The 20336-nt window shown below is 41.6% G+C and overlaps 1 protein-coding gene across 1 annotated transcript in view; it reads right to left on the bottom strand.

Annotated features, from left to right (window-relative positions):
- LOC146716484 (protein NLRC3-like) overlaps nt 1-20336 on the bottom strand; it is a 368054-nt gene that overhangs the window by 257767 nt on the left and 89951 nt on the right. The window lies entirely within an intron of this gene.

Below are 20336 nucleotides of genomic sequence, written 5' to 3'. Positions count from 1 at the left end.
AACAAGCAGCGTGCCTTAAAATCATCAGACACAGAAGAAAGCCAGTCCCAATGAAAATCATCCATCTGAAAGACGTCATTAAAATGCAGTTCAGATAAAAGTTGAACCAGAGACGGTGATGTGCTGGGGGAAGCAGGTGGAGGCTGATAGCAGCCAACAACAGTCTGATTTCCAAACAGATCAATAGTTAAGGCCAAGATTTCAAATGGCTGAGGTGCAGATGGAGAGAACAAGACTTGAGCAGCAAGACAGAGCTTCACATAAACTTCCAGACCTCCGCCTTTTCTGGGACAGTCTGAGAGCTAAATGTTAAATCCATCAGTTGCTACGTTTTTATCCAGTAAAGATTTGGAAAGTCTCAGAAACAACAATGATACCAGCACCGCTTGAACAGGCCCAGATTCCAATCATATCCATGTCAGGAAGCACACGACGTGATGCACGTGTAACCCAGACAGTTTTTAACATCTGCTGGTGTTTCACATTCAGCCAGAGGCCCAGGGTTAGGTTGGATACCAGACAATAATAAAAGCATCGTTATTAGACTCTAGAGCTCGTTTATAGCTGACACCACATGTAGAGTTTAAGTTCACACAGAGACGATGACATTTTTCTACAACCAGCAAACAATAAACAAGAAATGTAACAAGAGTTTCAGAAGAAGCTGTTTTACAGAGAAATGATTCCCTGAAGACAAAATTATTATTATCATCTTTATTTCTCCAGGTGAAAATTTAATTGAGATTAAAAATGTTGTTTTCAAGAGAGACCTGGCATCATGGCAGCAAGAGTCAGAAATACATCATAATTCAAACAAATACAAAATAGGAAAAACATCCTACATAAACTTCATAAAGTTTCATTAACAGACTTTGAACAATGGACTTCAAACTTCCCCCCAAAACAACAGAAACACATTTGAAGATAATGAATGACATTTATCCCTCTAAAGAAGGACTTAGACTACGATTTAATATGAATGAGAACATGTTCATAAATGGATGCAATCAAAGATTTCATCAATCCCTGATTTAGAGACAACAGAACATTTGGTTTGATTTCACAAGATAAGAATGACGACTGAGCTGGAAGATTGTTTTACGTTTAGTCAAATCTTTCATACATAAAGTCGGATTACAAAATCATCCCCTAAGTTTGTTGTTTTATTCAAGGAATTGAAATTATGGAGAAAATCTGTGAAATGACTTAAAGAAAACAAACCACAAAAACTCTATGATGCTCTAAACCCCCTGGTTTAGGTCGGACACCTTTCTGATGATGAGTGCATCTAACATTTCCTCAGAAGTCAATGTGCCATATGATTGCATTAGCAATAAATTACACACTATATAGAACCACTTCATAGGATTATATTTGTGCGCAGATGTTTGCAGCTATCAACGAATATTTATCAGCAACTTTGAAACAAAAAAAGACTTTTTATCCATAACAGCAAATGAACTGTACAACAGAAAATACAAATGCTATTTATGGTCTCCTCACAACAATGATAAGAAAAATAAACTGGGCTAATATGGCATGTTTCTTAATACAGAGACACACATGTTAATGTGATCTCTGGTCTCCTCTGAGTGGGAGTTATTATAACTGACTGTAAAAAGTCAGCACAAGGAAAATAAACTGCACCTAAACTTGGTTTATATCTGACCCAGACAGACTGCAGGTCATAACTTCTTACCTGAAGTTCAGTTCACCTGACACTCGGACCGGCAGCCGCCTCGGGTCTCTGCTCCTCCCGCCTCCCCTTTCCCTCATCCACCTGCTGCCTCTGTGGAAGCTCCGCCATAGCCACCACCAAACAACTGACTTATTTTTACACATCGACCAGCATCCAGCCAATCCGCCATCTTTCATTGTTTATACCGTTACAAAAAAATAAAAAAAACATCATCGGCCCATTAAAAACGAAAAATCACCATCAGTATGCCCGATGGCCAGTCCAGCTATGGTCGTGCCATCAGTTAACCCTTCACGTGGCAGCTGTGACACGCGTGCCCAGGGTTGCCGACCCCTGCTCTAAAGCATCTGATTTGGATTCCTGAGATCAAATATGTTAGGTATTTTGATACCATAGTAGCATTTACAGGATATTGTTTTATGCAGGAAAACTCTGTCATTCAATAAGGCCCCTTTGTTTTAGTTATTTTTCTCTTTCTCTGTGACCCAAGAATTAATGTGTAGGACTCACAAGCTGGTACCCCAAGGTCGAAAATACCACAGAGATGAGACCACTTCCTTACTCCCATCCTCCCTTTTTTCTTTATCTCCTGGAAAAGGCTCGTTAAAGGCTAGGTGGTTTGTTTCAGAATTCACTGATGAAAGAACTCTGTATTCTATGTCTAGGAGTGTATTTTGCTGGGATGATCATAAATTGTAGCTGAACTGATAAACTACACACAGGATACTTCTTGGCTCACAAGGCAGGAAGACGTTTCCTTATTTGGTCTGTACCGGTTTGAACTGGGAAAGCTGACACACGAACCTTTTTTCATCTATATAAACTGCTGTGTATCAAATAAACCTTTGAGTTGATTTGGGAAGGCAACCTGAAGCAGTCTGTGTTTCCTTGTTCTCCCAAGCTGCTCCCGGCGCTGTAACTAACCCAGCTGAACGGCATACCTGAGTGTTACTTTAAATAATTAGGAATCTTAGAAGGAAAGGACAAAACTCTGCTTATCGCTCACGCCACGGAGGAAACCCGGGATGGCAATTTCCTTCAATCTTGGTGTCAGAAGTGGGATCCCTGACAGAAGGTAAATATGTGTCTTTCATATTTATATAGAGACCATATTATACCTCTCTCAGTGATTGATCCATAAAAAAACGGGATATGCTGACGAAGTTTCACTTAGTGATCCAGAGAGATACACTGACGACTTCCTCAGTCCCCGAATAAAGTAAATTAACCCTTGTGTGGTGTTGGTGGACACAGGAAGTTGCCTGTTGTCTTGAATATTTTAATTTTGTTTAAAAAAATAATAATAATTAATTGTTTAATTAAACGTACGTTAAAAAGTGAGAAGTTGCTCACTTAGAAAAGTGACACAGAAAGTTGCCTGTTGTCTTAAATACTTCTCGTTAAGTGAGAAGTTGCTCACCAAAGAGTGACACAGGGAGTTGCCTGTTATCTTGAAACGTACGTTAAGAAGTGAGAAGTTGCTCACTCACAGAAAGCTAGTAAATAATTAAATTTAATTTTGTTAAAAAAAAAAAAAACGAAAGAAAACTGAAAACGGGTCTCACAGACCCGATTACCATACAAGGGTTAAAAGCAGTAAATTAAAAGCAGAAAGACACAGGAAGTTGCCTGTTGTTTTACGAGAAGTTGCTCGTTAAGCGAGAAGTTGCTCGCTAAGTGAGAGTTGCTCACACAAACAAAAAAATTGCTAGCAATAAATTTAAAGTGACCTCAGCTGTGCCGCAGCGAAAATACTAACATAAATCCTCCTAGCGTGTAAACCCCTCTGGAAATCACTGAACATGGGTCAGAATTATTCAAAGACCACAGACAGGTCCGATAAAAAATCTAAAGTACCTGTAAAACCAAAAATTAATAAAATACAAAATAAAGTCTCAAATAACGGCTCAGTATAACTCCCATTTCCGGTTACGTGTAACCTACGTCCGCGAATCGGTGAAGACGTCCATGATCACGTATCCAGAACATGCGGGAGTGCTTATGTGACTGACTTTGTTTACAACTTAAGAAGTTCAATGCATTCTAATTTCTTTCCGGAGCCTTATCCCGAACGATTATCGCCAGAAAACAGGTCAGTAGAAATGTTGAATATCATTTGTGATAAGAAAAGTAGTCTGCTTAAAAAGTCCTGTAGAAAATATATGATAGAATGCCGCGACGTGATGCATCAAATGTTACCGCTATGGACAAAAGGAGGGTAAATAATGACAAAGTCGCCGATTTCTTTAAGAATCTAAAGAAATTCCTGCTAACAATGTCCAGAGACAAAATTGACTTAAATGCAGTAAACAGAAGCCTGATGAATCCATCCTAGTATTCATAAAACGCTTTATGCACTGTTGGACAAGCTAGAGGTGCAAATTTAGCTCAGTTTTCCAGCAGCCGCAGACACCCAAAGCAAAAATGAATTTGTGTATTTAATTTAACACAAAGGGTGAAGTGTTTGCTGACACTGATAACAGCTTATGTTTTCTCTGCCCTATGTACCGACATGATGGAGAAGGAACATCCTCTGTGTCAGCTGGACCCTCAGCAGAGAATGAACTCAACATCCTTTTTGTCCGGTACTCTATGTCACACACTGTGCCAAAAAAAAAAAAAAAAAAACGTGTACAGACGCCACTAACAGGTAATCCCATGACTGGGAGCCACACTTTTGTTTCTCTCACACTGTTCAACAACATGATAACTGCTCACACAAGTGAAGGTCAAACAGTGATTTTGTTACATAACTCAGACATAGGTTACGAAATATGTCGTCACATAGATCTAACCTACCCTATCCACTGTACTATTTCTGCACTTATGTTGCCAGCTGAATACCAGAATATGACATTATGGTCAAAAAGTGAGAATGATATAGGATTTATTGACTGCATACCTTATCACGCACAGCTAAAAAAAAACAAAAAGCGAGTATATGTCAGGCAATGTCCCCTTTCCACGGAAAAAGCCGCAGCTCTAGATGTCATCATAGGAGATTTATTGACTACAGGAGCAATAAAGCCCACACTCCTGTCAATCCTGTGCCAAAGCCTAACAAACCTGGCGTATGGCGTTTCATACAAGACTTAAGGCAAATTAATGCAGTCAACATTCCTCTGCCACCTCTCGTTTCAGATGTTCACAGCATATTGACATGCATTGCATACACATTTTACCGTGGTGGATTTATGCTCTGCCTTTTTCTCAGTGCCTGTGCATGTAGATACACAGCCGTTATTTGCATTTACACATAGAAATAAGCAGTACACTTGGACTCGTCTGCCTCAAGGCATGATAGACAGCCCTGCTGCTTTCTCAATGGTGATCCGTGCTACCCTGGACAGCTTCGCTCCTCCTGAGGGCTGTACTCTGATCCAGTATGTGGACGATCTCCTCCTCTGTGCTCCGAGTGAGGAATTGTGTCAAACTGCTACACACATGCTTCTCCAGCACCTCAAAAAGACTGGCCACAAAGCATATGCAAAGAAAATGCAGTACTGTCAGACTTCTGTTCAATATTTGGGATTCACACTGTCTCACGGAAAACGTTCCATGACTGCAGACAGGGTCAAAGCTGTGACCTCCGTCCCTCGTCCCACTACACAGAAGGAAATGTTGTCCTTCCTAGGCATGGTGAACTATTGCAGACAGTGGATACCAGACTGTTCTTTTCATGACCACATTCTGCGTGACTGTTGTAAAAAAGACAAGCCTCCTCGAATACTGTGATCCACAGAAATGACTGCCTCTTTCAATGCATTACAGGGAGTGCTGACCTCCGCCACTCAAAGGTGCTGCCTGAATTGTTCAGGGAATGCCGGCCTGCCTGAGGGCAGTAGCAGCTTGCTCTATCATGATAAGGGACTGCGAGAAGCTCACACTCTCACATGACACTATTCTACACACCAATCACCAGGTCAAACATAACTAAACAACATATGCAAATCTCACATTTATTGATCCTATGCTGTGTTCTTCTGACCGACAGGATGGCTCAGACAGGCTTGACGTTCATGACTGCATGACACGTATACAGGAATCCACAGCACCATGTCCAGATTTAGAGCAAACACCTATCCCAGACTCAGCCACGGTTTATGTGGACGGGTCCTGTTCAAGGCCGAATGACAACTCATTTCTTTGTGGCTATTCAGTGGTAACAGTGCCTGACATCATACTAGAGGCTCACTCATTACCATTTCACTCAGCACAAAAAGCAGAGCTCATGGCTTTAATACGCGCCTGTGAGCTACATTTGGATAAGCATGTGACGATTTACGCAGACAGCCGCTATGCATTTGGCGTTGTGCATGACTTTGGCACATTGTGGAGACAGAGAGGATTTAGATCTGCTGATGTAAAATAAATTGCTAAATTGTGATTTTGTTCAAAGACTTTTTCAGGCTATACAGCTGCCATCGGCCGTTGCAGTTGTAAAAAACGAAAGGACCCAGTACAGCTGACACAGACGAAGCAACAGGTAATGCCTTAGCAGACGTGACAGCCAAGACTGCAGCTGCATCACAGCTCCCACCTCCGCAGGAAGTATTATCTGTGCCCCTACAGCTGCCACTTGTTACACTCCCAGACTATTTAGACACAAATGTTGATTTAAAATTTATACAAGAGCAAGCCTCTGCATGTGATTACACCTATTGGGAGAATAATGACTGTACCTTAGATGACAGAGATTGCCTATACAAAATCTTAAGGGTTTGATTGCCCTCCCATATTCCCTGATGCCAGTCCTTGCCCGACATTTTCACGGTGTGAGTCATGTCGGACAAAGAGGGGTAATAGGGGCAATAAAATCAAGATTTGTAATTGAGAAAACATCACACGCAATAAAAAGCATATTAGCAACCTGTCTAACATGTGCACGAACTAATGTAGGTAGCTCAAAAGCAAAACATCAGCATTTACCACAACCAGATTTTCCATTTCATACATTACAAATTGATTTTACACATATGCCAGCACAAGGAAGCATCAAGTACTTACTGGTAATAGTGGATCAATTTAGTAAATGAGTAGAAGCTTATCCAACCTCAAAAGAAACTGCAGAAGTAGTCTGTCAAAAGTTGAGCAATGAAATAATACCCAGATTCGGAATACCTCACCAGATTAACAGTGATAGAGGATCTTCATTCACATTAGAAGTAATTCAAAAGTGTGCTAAAACTTTAATGACCTGGGTCAAATTACTTCCTCAAGTCCTCTGTGAGATTGGAATGACTCAATCTGCAGTAACCAAATTATCTCCATTTGAAATAAGACTATTTCCAACACCATGGTCAGCTTCCAGAGGGGCACCGCTAGTAGAAGGTGATGTATATTGCATTGTCCACTGATGTTCACAACCTGGTAGAAAAACTGAATAATAACTATCAGAAAGTTTGTCTCTCTCAGCCTTTCCCCTCCACAGTTCCACCAGTGGAGACAAGGAGACGCATGTTGGAGAAGTCACTAAAACCAAGGACACTCTGGGAGGCCGCGCGCGTTCCAGCCCCCAGGCTTTACTGGCAGTGACGAAGAACCAGCATCCTTACGGACGGACAACCTCAGTGGATTCATGCCAGCAGGGTTAAGACCAGCCCAATCGGACCATCTCAGGCGTCGGATCAAGCAGACGACATCTCCGGCGAGCCAGCGCCCGGAACTAGAGCAAATAAACACACACGGGTAGATGACATCTCAGGCGAGCCAGCGCCCGGATCCAGTGCACACACACAATCACTGATTAACACACAACGTCTGAAAGAACAACGACAAGGTACTCAAACATCCAGCAGGAACAGAAAGCCAAAAGTACCACATGATGTCTAACCTGATAAAGCCAGACTCATTTCATCCTGATAATGGAGAAAATGAAATGCCCATTGTCATCATACGACGCTTATTCAATGTCTCTCGAACCTGGGACCAGGCCAGGAGACGACTGAAGAACTGTTTTTCTTATATACTTTCTTATATATTTAGGTTATTTATCATATCTATCGCATTAACCTTAGGATTTCTCTTTGCTATTTTGTATTGTAAACTGCAACCATGTTCACATTTCTGCAGGTCATATTTTGCTGACTATACCTCATGCTCCATTTTGCAAGACACCTACTTAATGCACTCCTCACGCTCCCTAAAATCAGTAAATAGCAACATAGACGCCACTAATAAACCATTTTATGCGCCCTCTAGAACAGGAGCTAACGCCTGGTATGAAAATGCCAGAACAGCCGCTCGTGATTTAGGAAACAGTAACTGTTATGTCTGTTCAAAGGCTAATCCAGAACAGGTAATAGTAGGATACCCCATATCCGGTTTCCCCCTCACTGAGGGACTAGAGAAAATCAGCGGAGATAATGCTCTCCTTAAAGACGCTTTACAGTTGACTCTGAGCCCTCTCGACTGCCTACTTAGACACACACACACACCAACTAACCCTGAGACTCCATTAGGCGAATTATTGAAGTTATCTAATGACACCGCAGGGACCTGCGCCCCAATGAAACGCCCTAAGAATAGGTTAAAGCCCTCACTGCCCTTAGGACAGATCCCTTTCCATTTTAATACTAGTATGATATGTCTGCGCAGACTAAAGTTAACTGGCCCAGACACACACATAGATTATACAAAGGATAACTATACATTCTTCTCTGACTCCCCAGGTGCACGCTGTAATGAGACATGGCTAGCTGTCTCTATGGCTGAAGTTTTATCATATCTGGAGGAACACACACACAGTTCAAGTTTGAGCGGAGAATCGATCATTGTTCCCCCAGAGGGTGTCTTAAATGATACTGACTGGGGGGAGTTAGTTAAATCACACATGGTCACGCGCCTGACCAGACCAATCCCACATGCTTATTGGATGTGCAATAATACCCTTAGATTAGCTTTACCTGTTAATTGGACCGGTACCTGTGGTCTAGTAACCGTTGATGTATGCTGTACTTTCATTCCCAATAATACCGCTCCTAACGGTTCATTCACACAAGCTATGAATAAACTTGAAGCATTGCAGATAGAACTAATTGCCAATACAGGTCACGGTCAGTGGCTACATAAGTGGCTACAGGACACGTTTGGAAGATGGAAGGAACTAATTGTAGCCTTTGTAACCGTTGCAGCATGTTTTTGATGATTATTGTCTGTTGTGTGGTACCCTGTGTACGTTCAATGATAACCCGTATAGCTACTAGTACAGCTACTTCAATGTATTTGCAATTGGCACAAATTGACCCAGGTTATGTGTCAGATGTTACCAATGATGTTCCTGATGTGTATATTGAACATTAGGTTGTAAACTATTACATTTTATGATTTGCTTTTTATATTATATTATTACATTTGTGATTTTTCCTTTCTATTTGAGTTATTATTTTTTAAAAAATAATAAAAGAGGGGAACTGTTAGGTATTTTGATACCATAGTAGCATTTACAGGATATTGTTTTATGCAGGAAAACTCTGTCATTCAATAAGGCCCCTTTGTTTTAGTTATTTTTCTCTTTCTCTGTGACCCAAGAATTAATGTGTAGGACTCACAAGCTGGTACCCCAAGGTCGAAAATACCACAGAGATGAGACCACTTCCTTACTCCCATCCTCCCTTTTTTCTTTATCTCCTGGAAAAGGCTCGTTAAAGGCTAGGTGGTTTGTTTCAGAATTCACTGATGAAAGAACTCTGTATTCTATGTCTAGGAGTGTATTTTGCTGGGATGATCATAAATTGTAGCTGAACTGATAAACTACACACAGGATACTTCTTGGCTCACAAGGCAGGAAGACGTTTCCTTATTTGGTCTGTACCGGTTTGAACTGGGAAAGCTGACACACGAACCTTTTTTCATCTATATAAACTGCTGTGTATCAAATAAACCTTTGAGTTGATTTGGGAAGGCAACCTGAAGCAGTCTGTGTTTCCTTGTTCTCCCAAGCTGCTCCCGGCGCTGTAACTAACCCAGCTGAACGGCATACCTGAGTGTTACTTTAAATAATTAGGAATCTTAGAAGGAAAGGACAAAACTCTGCTTATCGCTCACGCCACGGAGGAAACCCGGGATGGCAATTTCCTTCAAAATATATTTTCCTTTGGCTTTGTTTTCTTCCCATTTGTGGCTTTAATGTAGTGTTACATCCTGTTTGTTTGCTTCCATCTGTATACATGTCCAGATTCACTGTTATGTTTCTATTCTTACATTGCTGTGTGATCACTGTTCCCTCTGCTGACTGATGTGACCTTTTGTATCTCACACTGATACTTGTCATATTTGTATCTGCGCCTAAAAGATAAAATGTTTTCCACGCTAAAACACAGCTCCACCTCCTGCAGTTCTCCCTCTGAACCACTAGATGTCTCTGTTATCTAAATGAAGACGTGCAGCACAGCAACCACAGCAGCGCTCAGATCACACGTGTCCTGTTATTATGTATAAAAGCATGAAACAGGTGAGACAGGTGGGATCAATATTAATGTTGTGGAAATATATGAAAAAGCAACAGAAGAGTGAAAACATTTCCTGTTTCTAGAAAGATCTTTCAGCTCACAGCGGCTCACAGACTGTATTTACAAGTGACAAACTGCAACTCTACAGTACATCTACAGTATATATCAAATATATTCTGTATTCAAATCTATTGAGTGATGTTTGAAAGTCTTTCCAGGTGAGTTTGATCCAGGAGGGTCTGAAGCCAGAGTCAGACAGAGACTGTGCAGAGACTGTAGAAGGACAGAGCAGCAGCAGAGCAGTCCAGATACACTGATGATCCTCTGTCAGATCCAGAGGGACACACAGGGATGATGCTGGACTCTACATTGTGTCTGACAGTGGAGCTGTTCTCAGAGCAGTTCACTCTGCAGCACTGACAGTCATCTGCACTTCTTCTCATTCCTCTGTCAGTCACTGCTGGATGAAGCTCTCCTCTCCACCTCCCAGTAACATGGCCCAGTCAGAGCGTCTCTACACACAAGCTGCTGCTGCTTCAACCTCTCTGGATCATCAGGACACAGCTCCTCCTCTCTCAGCACACACACCGTCCTGTTTACCATCATATCCTCCACCTGCAGAGAGAAGAAGGAAGAGCAGAGGAGATAAACGAGTGTTTCCAGAGACTCTTCATCAGCTGTCAGTCAGTGATGCAGCACATCCAGTATAAAGAGCAGCAGGGACTTCAGTGCTGGGACTGTACTAGGACTCATTGTTGCTTCACTTTTTCTAATCTTTGGATTTTTATTGAAGTTGATGAAAATGTTTTTCCCTCCTAGTTTAAGTTTGGACTTTCATTCATTAGAAGAACCTTGGTGTGTCCACTCTGAGCTCTGTAGGAACCCCAACAACAAGCCCAACAATCCAGATGGACGGTTCCAGCTGTTAACTGGAGGAATTCCATCCAAACATCTGCTCTCACTAAATTCTTCCTCACCTACAGACTGTGTTCTTCACTGCTTTAAACTTGGAAATGAATGCAGTCATTGGTCTGCGTGCTGCTTTGTTCAGAGAGCTGATTGGCTGTTGACAGCGTTTGATCAGAGCGTGTCAGCCGTTACCATGGTGACCATAAAGGTCAGAAACAGGAAGTGTTTGTGTCCAATCCTGAAGCCTGTCACCATTCTCCTCTCACAGCTTCACTGAGAAGCTGCAGCTTTACAGGAAACACTGGATCTTTGTTTCATACTGACTGTGTTTAGTACAATACTGCTGACAGCACCACCCACTCACTCCATCACTCTACTTACACCAGAGTCTCCAGTCTGTAGTCTGGACTCTGCTGAAGATCAGACAGCTGCTTCACATCTGGATCCTTCAGGTTGTTAAGTTGTAGCTCCAGCTGTCTCAGATGGGAGGGGTTGGACTTCAGTGCTGCTGCCAGATAATCACAGCTGATCTCTGACAAACCACAGAAACTCAATCTGTATAAAGAATGAAAGATGTAAGTTTATTAGACAAAGTGTGAGCTTGAAATCATTCAGTGTTTCATCATCTGTTCAGAGCTGAAGAAGGTTCAGAATGTAGAAGTTTAGAAAATGGAAACTCCAAACAGCTGAAGCCAACAGGAAGCAGCTTCAAACAGGAAACTATGCAGAGTTTCAGACTATATGTCCTGATGCAGCCAGTTGGATTTTGGAGATTTGAATCTCTGTTCTGTGACTAAGTCCTTGAATCATTTCTTCCAGTTGGTCCAACAAGACAGACTAAGTGTTGGACATGTGTTGTGGCTCCATTAGGGGAGCTTCTAAATGTGATGTGATGGCCCCTCTGGGTCTGTCAGGTCACAGCACTGGAGAGAGCTCAAACTGGGCACACAGTTGTTCCAGTCTGGACCAAAGACTATATACTGGGACTGAGGGACTGCTTTGACTGCACCCACTGGGACTTTTTAAAGGCTCATGTTCTCACTGAGATCATCGATTTCTACTTACATTTCTTTCTGGGAAAAATGGGGATTACTTTGGAAACAGGAAGTATTTTCCCCAATAAGCAGCCCTGGATTAGTAAATCACTCCAACATGTTCTCAGGCAGAAGAAGCTGTCTTGTTATGAGGGAGAGAAGAAAAAGATTGAGGCACAGAAACTTGTTGAAAGAGAGATAAAGCAGCTAAAATCAGGTGTAAAAGTAAAGCAGAGGATGAGCTGAATAAAGGACACTCAAGGCTGGCTTGGAAAGGAATGAAGTCCATGGTGGGGATGCAGAACAAGGAGCAAAGATGAATGTGATGCTGAATCAGCAGAAGACTTGGACTCATTTGATTCCAGCTTTGATATCATTGATTTCAATGAAGAGCTTTGTGATTGTAGCAAAGGGCTGGTAGCTCTGAGAGTCCCACTGATGAGGTGTTTGTGTGGAAATCTCTTAGTGGGAGCAAAGAGAGAAAAAGCCCTGGTCCTGATGCTGTGGGAGGGAAATGATTGAAGTGTGCTGTGAGGAACTGACTGGGAGATCTTCACACATTTTCCAGTCCTCCTTGGAACAACAGGAAGTTCCCAGCATATGGAAACAAAGGTTAAGTGTCCTATGGCACTCAGTGATGATGGTGCTGTGGCCCCACCACCTCCACCTCTTTGTAAAGGAACTAACTGTCATCTGAAGCTTCAAATCTCAAGCTTCTGTAAAGTTATTTATTTCATATTCTGTATAGTTTTTCATATTTATATCCTGTACATAGCTTGTACTCACTACAGGCTGTACATACTTATAGTTATAGAATATTCACAACATACTTCATACCGTGTACATTATAACACACCATAATAGACCCATTTCTGTAATATACTCACATATCTATATTATTGCTAATATATATTGTTAATATATCTATATCACTAAAGCACTTCTGGATGGATGCAAACTGCATTTCGTTGCCCTGTACCTGTGCATGTGCAATGACAATAAAGTTGAATTCTATTCTAATTCTATTCTAAATGGAACTAAGACTTCCTCCACTAGGTGGCAGTGTCTGATGAGAAAGTGTTAGTGGAGCTGGCCTGGAGTCAGAAACAGGAAGATGCAGGATTTGGGCTGAAATGGGGAAAAGTGGTTCGCACTAGTGCCTTAAAGCAAGAAGGTTGTAGGTTGAAGCTTGTTGGCCTTTCTGTGGAGGTTGGATGTTCTCCCACAGTCCAATGAAATGCTGCTTAGGTTCATTGGTGCTTCTAAATTGGCTGTAGGTGTGGATGTGAGAGAGTGCTTCTCTGTCTCTCTCTGTTGGCCCTGTGATGGACTGCTCACCTGTGCAGGTGGACCACGCCTCTTGCCCTATGACAGCTAGGGCACAGGCTGCAGCCCTGTGAGCCTAAGCTGAATAAACAGTTAGCAAAAATGATCCATAGATGGCCTGAAATCCCCCAGTTAGCAGTTTGGTAGATAGCTATGACATGCTAATCCCATCCAGCAGCTGTATTCTACCTGTAAGCTGATCCCTGCTGAGCCAAAGCACTTTTTCATATACAAATTACAACCTTTAATAGAAACCTATTGGTCAGCATCTTATTAGCCTGCTGTTAGCTTCATTCCACAGAAAACTGAGAGAAACTAACAGAGTTGATAAAGAATAAAGAGAAATGTGCTGATTTAAAGCCTTTGAAGTGCTTCAGATGATCTCTGTCCACTTCTGTCCACTCATTCATTCATGTAAGCTTTCTAATGCAGCTTTGATCTTCACAGTCTGCTTCATGAAACTCATTCTAACCCTGAATGTCAGAGTGTTCCTCCTTCTCTTTCCCATCATTCATGCTGGCAGTGGAGGAGATTTGGATGTTGGACTGTGTTTTTGGATGATGTGTGTATGTTTGTGTTGGACTGCTGTCTGTAAAGCAAACGCACATTTTGCTTTGGATTTCAGTGTCAGACAGACTTTAAGGTGGAATGAAGAGTTGGAGAGTTTCACAGTGAATTATCCAGTGGAGGATTTTTCTTCTTCTTTGAAGGTTTGAAATGTGAACATTGTTCTGCTGCAGTCAATGGACTAAACCAGAGAAGAAGAAAACAGACTTTACCATGAAGATCCTCAGTGTGGATCAGTATAATATCAGCCTGATGTCTGCAGTTTAGTGTCAGCACAACTTTCACATCATATTCATCTCAGCACAACTAAAACATGCTGACTGACCCCAGAGTTTCAAGTCCACATCCTGGACTCTCCAGGAAACCACACAGATGCTTCACTCCTGAATCCTGCAGCTTGTTGTTCCAGCTCAGGTCCAGCTCTCTCAGATGGGAGGGGTTGGACTTCAGTGCTGCTGCCAGATAATCACAGCTGATCTCTGACAAACCACAGCTCTCCAATCTGTATAAAGAATGAAAGATGTAAGTTTATTAGACAAAGTGTGAGCTTGAAATCATTCAGTGTTTCATCATCTGTTCAGAGCTGAAGAAGGTTCAGAATGTAGAAGTTTAGAAAATGGAAACTCCAAACAGCTGACAGAGTTCATACGCCTTTGTCAGGGTCAAATTCAAGCAAGACCATGTGAAAATTAAAACACATCATCCTAGGTGAACTTAAACACCTTTGTTCCCCTTTTGTTAAGACATAGAAAAGTACACCACACAAAAATACTGCAAAAGGAAACGGTCGCCTTATATACATAGTGTATAAACTCAAAATGCACATTTCACTTCAAATTAAGATTAAGGCTTTGAACAGATCACATAGTTCAGTTCAACATATAAGACTTTAAGAATGCACAAGCATCTACTTAAAATCTATTTAATTTATCATCCATGATATTATTTTGTACAATTCCAATGTATTTTGTTCATCTCCCTTAAATAAACAGGCAGTCTTAAAGTATGAAATATTCATATACAAACACATATAAATGTGTGTACTGTCTCAGTGGCTGATAGTACCCCACAGGCCTCAGTGTGAGCTTGAAGACATTTATAATGTTTAAGTAGTTTAATGTGCAGGTGCTGACGATAAACACATTTTGAATGAAAGCCGGGGAACTTTGGTAGCACAGAAACAAGTGGCTATTCTTTGTGACTATATGGATTCATGCATTTATTACTTCCAGGCTGGACTACTGTAATTCATTATTATCAGGATGTCCAAAAAACTCACTGAAAAGCCTTCAGCTAATCCAAAATGCTGCAGCAAGAGTCCTGACAGGGACTAGAAAGAGAGAGCATATTTCTCCTGTTTTGGCTTCCCTTCATTGGCTTCCTGTTAAATCCAGAATTGAATTCAAAATCCTGCTCCTCACATACAAGGTCTTAAATAATCAGGCCCCATCTTATCTTAATGACCTTGTAGTACCATATCACCCTATTAGAGCGCTCCGCTCTCGCTCTGCAGGCCTACTTGTTGTTCCTAGAGTATTTAAAAGTAGAATGGGAGGGAGAGCCTTCAGTTTTCAGGCCCCTCTTCTGTGGAACCAGCTTCCAGTTTGGATTCGGGAAACAGACACTATCTCTACTTTTAAGATTAGGCTTAAAACTTTCCTTTTTTCTAAAGCATATAGTTAGGGCTGGACCAGGTGACCCTGAATCCTCCCTTAGTTATGCTGCAATAGATGTAGGCTGCCGGGGGATTCCCATGATGCATTGAGTTTTTCCTTTCCAGTCACCTTTCTCACTCACTATGTATTAATAGACCTCTCTGCATTGAATCATATCTGTTATTAACCTCTGTCTCTCTTCCACAGCATGTCTTTATCCTGTCTTCCTTCTCTCACCCCAACCGGTCGCAGCAGATGGCCGCCCCTCCCTGAGCCTGGTTCTGCCGGAGGTTTCTTCCTGTTAAAAGGGAGTTTTTCCTTCCCACTGTCGCCAAAGTGCTTGCTCATAGGGGGTCATATGATTGTTGGGTTTTTCTCTGTATCTATGAAGCGCCTTGAGGCGACTTTTGTTGTGATTTGGCGCTATATAAATAAAATTGAATTGAATTGAATGGATCACTCACAATACCATTATTTCACACAAAGGCACCAAATTAATACTCAAAAAAGCTGCAGCAATACACACAAATATAAACAGTACTTGGTGACAACTTTGCTTTTAGCCTTTAACCCTTCTTGACTACTTTTGATGTGGCCTCTATATTTTACCTTTAAAAACAGTTTATCTTGCCAATCTGTTATTTTCTCATTTTGACCAACTGTATCAGCACAATTTATCTAAATTCAGACAAAATTTAAAATACAAGTAGAAAGTGATATTTTGACTGTAAAAACCACACACATGTTTAACGAATCATCTTCATAACTTGAAATGCAAATAGAGATTGTACATTTTTAAAAATACGCACACGTTTTGCAAACAACAAAGTTATATGGTACTATTTACCAAAAAATGCAGCCAAGGCTCAGACATTTTTCATATAATCATTTCAAACTATTTACAGAACAATCAGGTGTCAAACAATAGTTTGTGTCACTCTAACACATATGAGAACAGCACAGGGATAAACCTGCAGGTCTGACAGCAGGTGTGTCACTCAGCGTTTACACTGCAATCTGCCTTTGTTGGCTTTAAGGCAGCAACTGTGACGATCACTAGTAGAACTGACACACAAAACAAAACAACAGCTACACACTAAATACACAAGACAACAAACTAACTTGAGACCAAACACGGTAAACGTCACAAATCTCTCACGTATCAAAACTCTCTCTCTCTTTCGCTCACTCGCTCTCTCTTGCCGGTCACTCCTAAAACTTCCCCCTTTTTCTAAACAACCAAATGTCATGTTTCCATATCATTTTTGATTGGTCGACATGGTACATTTTCCCACCTATAGGGCTTTGGAGCGTGATGTCACGGGAGATGGGCCACGCCCCCTTCCGCCATGACAGTAGGCCAGCCAAAGGATACCATTTCAGCTATGGATCGTACGTGTTGTGTTGTCGGTTGCAACGTTAGATCACACGATCGTGAAGGCAAGAAGCTGGATAACGGGCTCTCTTTTCATCGTTTTCCGTCCTGGAGGCAACGTGAGGGATCCCATGTATCCGATATTACTAAACAAAGACGTCAGGCTTGGATTGCAGCGGTGAGACGAGCGGATATCGAGTTCTCTGCAATCCCCAGCTTTTTGTTGGTTTGCTCACGGCATTTTCTTTCCGGTGAGTTCTAAATTAATTCATATCACTCTTGAAAGGCTTTTAGTGTTATTTTCAACGTGCTGAGGTCATAGATAATGAGATAAAACATGCTAATGTGTGATGCTGCAGAACCACATCATGTCGACTGAGTAGCTTATGATTTGGCATTATTGCAGGCAAACCAGCATATGAAATGGATGTAACAAATCCAGACTGGGCACCAACACTGCACATGGGGCATGACGACATACCTGTATCAGACTCGGACCGGCACTCAAGGCGTACGCAACGGAAGCGAAAAAGAGCACCCATCGGAGGTAAACAACCCCCCCCCCTCTAAAAACATACTAAATTGCTATCACTGTACACTAATCCGCACATAACTTCCAGATGAATCACACACCTGTCATTGGAATATTGGTGTACATTTACCTTATGTCTAATTTTATCTTACAGGCTTTCCTTATGCAGCTGCAGAGTCTGAAGGTGTGCCCCGTGCAGAAGTGATTGATGAAGATCTGACAGAAGACCAACAGCAAAATCACAATGTCATGGAGGCAGTGGACAGCAGTTGTGTTGGACAAGTGGAGGTTGAGGTAGCAGCTGCAAATGTGGATATACTGAAGAAATGTAAACCTTTTAAAATGATGACAGATTACAAACTCTCAGCTGTGTCTGTAATCAAACCTCTGTAACTTTGCTTCACTTCAGCAGCATCAGCTCATGTTCACATGTTGATTCATGGTTTGCTTCAGTTTTTGATGGACTGCAGAATATTTTGAAGGTTATCTGCTATAAAAAGCCAGAACAGGAAAATCTGCTTCATGTGTTTCTGTTTGATCCTCAGTGACTTTGACACAAAGGCCTCTGCTGTGATGATCACACCTCTGATCAAGTCTCACAGTGTCAGCTTTGTTTTTATACATATGGATATGTGCTGATAAATGATCAGAGTTATAATATTTCCCACTGCCTGCTGTGTGCCGTGACCTTTGACCTGCTAAAGACAGTCAGCTGTGGATTATTCATTGTTGTGTCTGATACTTAGAACTGTGAGGAAGAACACTACACAGTTCATCAGGGTCCCCTCTCTCTGAATCAGGAAAGGTGGGCAGGCCGCGTGTGGGCCGCGGGCCATACGTTGAGTCTCACTGTTTGAAATGTGAACATTGTTCTGCTGCAGTCAATGGACTAAACCAGAGAAGAAGAAAACAGACTTTACCATGAAGATCCTCAGTGTGGATCAGTATAATATCAGCCTGATGTCTGCAGTTTAGTGTCAGCACAACTTTCACATCATATTCATCTCAGCACAACTAAAACATGCTGACTGACCTCAGAGTTTCAAGTCCACATCCTGGACTCTCCAGGAAACCACACAGATGCTTCACTCCTGAATCCTGCAGCTTGTTGTTGTCACTCAGGTCCAGCTGTCTCAGATGGGAGGGGTTGGACTTCAGTGCTGCTGCCAGATAATCACAGCTGATCTCTGACAAACCACAGCGCCTCAATCTGTATAAAGAATGAAAGATGTAAGTTTATTAGACAAAGTTTGAGCTTGAAATCATTCAGTGTTTCATCATCTGTTCAGAGCTGAAGAAGGTTCAGAATGTAGAAGTTTAGAAAATGGAAACTCCAAACAGCTGAAGCCAACAGGAAGCAGCTTCAAACAAACACAACAAGAGAAAAAACTCTGAATGTTTCACATTAAAGTCGTACATTTAACATAAAAACAGGACAAAGACTTGAAAAAGTCGTGTTTTTCCTTCCAGGAACCACAAGGCTTCACTTTTAAAGGTGAAGTGTGAAAGAAATGGACATATTTGAAGTCCAACACCTTTTTCCAGTCACATTATTAAAGCAGACAAACTACAAGCTCATTTTCATTCCAACAAGTCATCTTCTGACCTGGACTAACAACACTGGTCTCTATGTGCATCTGGCTGTGAGACCAGTGCTCAGGGAGCGTCTACAAAGTGCAACACTGAAGGAACATCACACACTCATTTGCTTCCAGCACTTTCACACAAACATCTACTGTCATTATTGTCACCAAACTCTGTGGATCCTTTATTGCAAATTCAAATGGGATCAAATGGTCAGACAAAAGAGGGTTATGAGGAAATATGATGAAATGTTGTGTATTAGCAGCAAGTTATTGAATCATTTTCCTCAGAAACCAAACAAAATGATTGACAAACATGTTTTTACAAACTCAGTGTTGGACTTGGATCAGCAGGATAAGCTGATGTTTAAAGGCATTTGAGTCTCGCTGCATGAGAGTCCAGTTATTACTCAATATTTATGGATGATGTTCTTTCAGTGTTGCACTTTGTAGACGCTCCCTGAGCCTCACAGCCAGCTGCACATGGACCAGCTGACATTACCCAGCATTAGAGGCGGCTGTAAAAAAATGGATTTTCCTATTTAAATGGTTTTAATTTGAATAAAGCGATGTTGATTCATTCAATCCTGAATCGATTTTTAATATAAATGTATTTTGCCAGAATCTCAGGTTAAAGCTCCCAAAAGTATTTCAACAACAAGAAAACAGATAAAACAGTAAACGAGAGCAGCTAAACACACAAAGATGGAAACACAGAGCGTGGATCGTTCACTCGACGGCACGTACACGGACACGCCGTCGGGGCTGAAAGTGGACAGCTCACAGATCCTGAAGCTGCAGGTTTCATCTGTCTCCAACCAAAACTGAGTGAACCAGCAGCAGAAGAAGATCCAAACTACGCTTTACGTTTGATGAACATCGTCATGAATTCTCTCTGACTTTGACGTTTACTTCCTGCACAGCTCTCTCTCTCTCAGTGTACTTCAAGAACAGTTTACCTTCAAAAATCTGTTTCCTGCATTATTCACTGCTTATTACGCACCAGTCTGCTGTTGTGTTCACTGCTGTCGGCCTCCCAAAACAAAGCCTCATTTCTGCTGTTCAATACTGAAGAAATGTAAACCTTTTAAAATGATGACAGATTACAAACTCTCAGCTGTGTCTGTAATCAAACCTCTGTAACTTTGCTTCACTTCAGCAGCATCAGCTCATGTTCACATGTTGATTCATGGTTTGCTTCAGTTT

This window comes from Copadichromis virginalis, linkage group LG3 (assembly GCF_057382275.1).
Source record: "Copadichromis virginalis isolate Kocher_CV1m ecotype Utaka linkage group LG3, C_Virginalis_male_GT1.1, whole genome shotgun sequence".
Taxonomy (NCBI): Eukaryota; Metazoa; Chordata; class Actinopteri; order Cichliformes; family Cichlidae; genus Copadichromis; species Copadichromis virginalis.
Note: the sequence above shows the minus strand (reverse complement) of the source record. Positions and strands in the feature narration are given on the sequence as shown.